The sequence below is a fragment of the Carassius auratus genome, unplaced genomic scaffold (genome assembly GCF_003368295.1).
Source record: "Carassius auratus strain Wakin unplaced genomic scaffold, ASM336829v1 scaf_tig00047397, whole genome shotgun sequence".
Classification (NCBI taxonomy): Eukaryota; Metazoa; Chordata; class Actinopteri; order Cypriniformes; family Cyprinidae; genus Carassius; species Carassius auratus.
Window position 1 is genome coordinate 23,526 of NW_020527029.1, and position 6,000 is coordinate 29,525.

The 6,000-nt window shown below is 38.6% G+C and overlaps 1 pseudogene; it reads right to left on the reverse strand.

The window, feature by feature from the left end:
* Positions 1-1,840: 1,840 nt before the first annotated feature.
* LOC113088882 (uncharacterized) lies at positions 1,841-1,958 on the reverse strand (annotated as a pseudogene).
* Positions 1,959-6,000: the final 4,042 nt, after the last annotated feature.

The following is a 6,000-nucleotide window of genomic DNA, read 5'->3' on the forward strand; positions in this document are numbered from 1 at the left end:
AATCTAATCGCCGGTACATTATATAAGTAGGAAAGAAAACCCTAAAGCTTAAAGCACCTGGTATTCCCAGGCGGTCTCCCATCCAAGCACTAACCAGGCCAATACCTGCTAAGATTAAGAGATCGGGCATTGACTCTTTTTTTTTTTTTTTAAAGATTATTATATAATTAGTAATGAATTTCCAATAATATTAGAGCACCTGGTATTCCGAGGCGGTCTCCCATCCAGACACTAAACAGGTCCATGACTGCTAAGATTCAAAGAATGGGCATTGACTCTTTTTTTTTTCAAGATTATTATATAATTTGTGAAAAATTTACAAAAATCTTAGAGCAACTGGTATTACAGGGGGTCTCCCATCTAATTACTAACTAGGCCCAAACCTGCTTAGCTTCTGAGCTCAGACATGATCTGGCATAGCCAGGGTGGTATGGCCATAAGCGAAGACTGCTGCAAAGAGAGAGCTATTTAAAGATCAGCCAATCTAATCGCCGGTACATTATATAAGTAGGAAAGAAAACCCTAAGCTTAAAGCACCTGGTAATTCCCAGGCGGTCTCCCATCCAATTACTAACCAGGCCAATACCTGCTAAGATTAAGAGATCGGGCATTGACTCTTTTTTTTTTTTTTAAAGATTATTATATAATTAGTAATGAATTTCCAATAATATTAGAGCACCTGGTTTTTCCGAGGCGGTCTCCCATCCAAACACTAAACAGGCCCATAGCTGCTAAGATTCAAAGATTGGGCATTGACTCTTTTTGTTTCAAGATAATTATATAATTAGTACAAATTTCCAAAAATATTACAGCAACTGGTATTCCGAGGCGGTCTCCCATCCAAGCAATAAACAGGTCCATACCTCCTAAGATTCAAAGATTGGGCATTTACTCTTTTTTTTTTTTTTTTTTTTTTTGTTGCAAGATTATTATGTAATTAGTAAAAATTGCCAAAAATATTACAGCAACTGGTATTTCCTGGCCGTCTTCCATCCAAGTACTAACCAGGCAAAACCTGCTATTATTCAGAGATCGGGCATTGACTTTTTTTTTTTTTTTCAGATTATTATATAATTTGTGAAAAAATTTCCAAAATCTTAAAGCAACTGGTATTACCAGGGTGTCTCCCATCCAATTACTAACCAGGCCCATACCTGCTAAGATTCAGATATGGGGCATGACTCCTTTCTTTTTTTCTTGCAAGATATTATATAATTTGTGAAAAATTTCCAAAAATCTTAAAGCAACTGGTATTACCAGGGGTCTGCCATCCAATTACTAACCAGGCCGAAACCTGCTTAGTTTCCGAGCTCAGACATGATCTGGCATAGCCAGGGTGGAATGGCCATAAGCGAAGACTGCTGCAAACAGAGAGCTATTTAAAGATCAGCCAATCTAATCGCCGGTACATTATACAGGACCAAACCTGCTTAGCTTCCGAGAGCAGACGAGATCAGGCATAGCCAGGTTGTTAAGGTCGCAAGCGAAAGATACTGCAAAGAGAAGACTATTTAAAGATCAGCCAATCAAATCGCCCATACATTATATAAGTAGGAATGAAAATCCAAAAGCTTACAGCACCTGGTATTCCGAGGCGGTCTCCCATCCAAGCACTAACCAGGCCAATACCTGCTAAGATTAAGAGATCGGGCATTGGCTCTTTTTTTTTAAGATTATTATATAATTAGTAATAAATTTCCAATAACATTAGAGCACCTGGTATTACCAGGGGGTCTCCCATCCAAACACTACACAGGTCAATGACTGCTAAGATTCAAAGATGGGCATTCACTCTTTTTTTTTTCAAGATTATTATATAATTTGTGAAAAATTTACAAAAATCTTAAAGCAACTGGTATTACCAGGGGGTCTCCCATCCAATTACTAACCAGGCCAAACCTGCTTAGCTTCCGAGCTCAGACATGATCTGGCATAGCCAGGGTGGTATGGCCATAAGCGAAGACTGCTGCAAAGAGAGAGCTATTTAAAGATCAGCCAATCTAATCGCCCGGTACATTATATAAGTAGGAAAGAAAACCCTAAAGCTTAAAGCACCTGGTATTCCCAGGCGGTCTCCCATCCAAGCACTAACACAGGCCAATACCTTCTAAGATTAAGAAATCGGGCATTGACTCTTTTTTTTTTTTTTTAAAGATTATTATATAATTAGTAATTGAATTTCCAATAATATTAAAGCACCTGGTTTTCCGAGGCGGTCTCCCCATCCAAACACTAAACAGGCCCATAGCTGCTAAGATTCAAAGATTGGGCATGACTCTTTTGTTTCAAGATAATTATATAATTAGTACAAATTCCAAAATATTACAGCAACTGGTATCCGAGGCGGTCTCCATCCAAGCACAAACAGGCCATACCTCCTAAGATTCAAAGATTGGGGCATTTACTCTTTTTTTTTTTTTTGTTGCAAGATTATTATGTAATTAGTAAAATTGCCAAAAATATTACAGCAACTGGTATTTCCCGGCCGTCTTCCATCCAAGTACTACCAGGCAAAACCTGCTATATTCAGAGATCGGGCATTGACTTTTTTTTTTTTTTTTTCAAGATTTATTATATAATTGTGAAAAATTTCCAAAAATCTTAAAGCAACTGGTATTACCAGGGTGTCTCCCGATTCCAAATTCTAACCAGGCCATACCTGCTAAGATTCAGATATGGGGCATTGACTCCTTTCTTTTTTCCTTGGCAAGATTATTATATAATTTGTGAAGAAATTTCCAAAAATCTTAAAGCACTGGTATTACCTGAGGGGGTCTGCCGATCCTAACTTACTAACCAGGCCGCAAACCCTGCTTAGTTTCGCGAGCTTCAGACATGATCTGGCTATTAGCCAGGGGTGGAATGGCCATTAAGCATGAAGACTGCTGCAAAGAGAAGCTATTTACAAGGATCTAGCCATCTAATCGCCGGCTACCACTTATACAGGACCCAACCTGCTTAGCTTCTGAGAGCAGCCACGAGATCAGGCATAGGCCAGGTTGTTAACGGTCTGCAAACGCCAAGGCATGACTTGCAAAGAGAAGACCTACTTTAAAAGATCAGCCCCAATCAAAATCGCCCATACGATTATATAAGTAGGAATGAAAATCCAAAAGCTTACAGCACCTGGTATTCCGAGGCGGTCTCCCATCCAAGCACTAACCAGGCCAATACTGCTAAGATTAAGAGATCGGGCATTGACTCTTTTTTTTTTTTTTTAAAGATTATTATATAATTAGTAATGAATTTCCAATAATATAGAGCATCTGGTTTTCCGAGGCGGTCTCGCCATCCAAACACTAAACAGGCCATAGCTGCTAAGATTCAAAGATTGGGCATTGACTCTTTTTGTTCAGATAATTATAGTAATTAGTACAAATTCCAAAGAATATTACAGCAACTGGGTATTCCGAGGCGGTCTCCATCCAAGCACTAAACAGGTCCATACCTCCTAAGATTCAAAGATTGGGCATTTACTCTTTTTTTTTTTTGTTGCAAGATTATTATGTAATTAGTAAAAATTGCCAAAAATATTACAGGCAACTGGTATTTTCCCGGCCGTCTTCCATCCAAGTACTAACCAGGCAAAACCTGCTATTATTCAGAGATCGGGCATTGACTTTTTTTTTTTTTTTTCAAGATTATTATATAATTTGTGAAAAATTTCCAAAAATCTTAAAGCAACTGGTATTACCAGGGTGTCTCCCATCCAATTACTAACCAGGCCCATACCTGCTAAGATTCAGATATGGGGCATTGACTCCTTTCTTTTTTTCTTGCAAGATTATTATATAATTTGTGAAAAAATTTCCAAAAATCTTAAAGCAACTGGTATTACCAGGGGGTCTGCCATCCAATTACTAACCAGGCGAAACCTGCTTAATTTCCGAGCTCAGACATGATCTGGCATAGCCAGGGTGGAATGGCCATAAGCGAAGACTGCTGCAAAGAGAGAGCTATTTAAAGATCAGCCAATCTAATCGCCGGTACATTATACAGGACCAAACCTGCTTAGCTTCCGAGAGCAGACGAGATCAGGCATAGCCAGTTGTTACGGTCGCAAGCGAAAGATACTGCAAAGAGAAGACTATTTAAAGATCAGCCAATCAAATCGCTCCCATTACATTATATAAGTAGGAATGAAAATCCAAAAGCTTACAGCACCTGGTATTCCGAGGCGGTCTCCCCATCCAAGCACTAACCAGGCCAATACCTGCTAAGATTAAGAGATCGGGCATTGGCTCTTTTTTTTTTAAGATTATTAATAATTAGTAATAATTCCAATAACATTAGAGCACCTGGTATTACCAGGGGGTCTCCCATCAAACACTACACAGGTCAATGACTGCTAAGATTCAAAGATTAGGCATTTCACTCTTTTTTTTTTTCAAGATTATTATATAATTTGTGAAAAATTACAAAAATCTTAAAGCAACTGGTATTACCAGGGGGTCTCCCATCCCAATTACTAACCAGGCCCAACCTGCTTAGCTTCCGAGCTCAGACATGATCTGGCATAGCCAGGGTGGTATGGCCATAAGCGAAGACTGCTGCAAAGAGAGAGCTATTTAAAGATCAGCCAATCTAATCGCCGGTACATTATATAAGTAGGAAAGAAAACCTCTAAAGCTTAAAGCACCTGGTATTCCCAGGCGGTCTCCCATCCAAGCACTAACCAGGCCAATACCTGCTAGATTAAGAGATCGGGCATTGACTCTTTTTTTTTTTTTTTTTTTTTTTAAAAGATTATTATATAATTAGTAATGAATTTCCAATAATATTAGAGCACCTGGTTTCCGAGGCGGGTCTCCCATCCAAACACTAAACAGGCCCATAGCTGCTAAGATTCAAAGATTGGGCCTTGACATCTTTTTGTTTCAAAGATAATTATATAATGTAGTACAAATTTCAAAAATATTACAGCAACTGGTATTCCCGAGGCGGTCTCCCATCCAAGCACTAAACAGGTCCATACCTCCTAAGATTCAAAGATTGGGCATTTACTCTTTTTTTTTTTGTTGTTGCAAGATTATTATGTAATTAGTAAAAATTGCCAAAAATATTACAGCAACTGGTATTTCCCGGCCGTCTTCCATCAAGTACTAACCAGGCAAAACTGCTATTATTCAGAGATCGGGCATTGACTTTTTTTTTTTTTTTTCAAGATTATTATATAATTTGTTGAAAAATTTCCAAAAATCTTAAAGCAACTGGTATTACCAGGGTGTCTCCCATCCAATTACTAACCAGGCCCATACCTGCTAAGATTCAGATATGGGCATTGACTCCTTTCTTTTTTTTCTTGCAAGATTATTATATAATTTGTGAAAAATTTCAAAAAATCTTTAAGCAACTGGTATTACCAGGGGGTCTGCCATCCAATTACTAACCAGGCCGAAACCTGCTTAGTTTCCGAGCTCAGACATGATCTGGCATAGCCAGGGTGGAATGGCCAAAGCGAAGACTGCTGCAAAGAGAGAGCTATTTAAAGATCAGCCAATCTAATCGCCGGTACATTATACAGGACCAAAACCTGCTTAGCTTCTGAGAGCAGACGAGATCAGGCATAGCCAGGTTGTTACGGTCGCAAGCGAAGGATATACTGCAAAGAGAAGACTATTTAAAGATCAGCCAATCAAATCGCCCATACATTATATAAGTAGGAATGAAAATCCAAAAGCTTACAGCACCTGGTATTCCGAGGCGGTCTCCCATCCAAGCACTAACCAGGCCAATACCTGCTAAGATTAAGAGATCGGGCATTGACTCTTTTTTTTTTTTTTAAGATATTATATAATTAGTAATGAAATTTCCAATAATATTAGAGCACTGTTTTCCGAGGCGGTCTCCCATCCAAACACTAAACAGGCCCATAGCTGCTAAGATTCAAAGATTGGGCATTGACTCTTTTTTGTTCAAGATAATTATATAATTAGTACAAATTTCCAAAAATATTAACAGCAACTGGTATTCCGAGGCGGTCTCCCATCCAAGCACTAA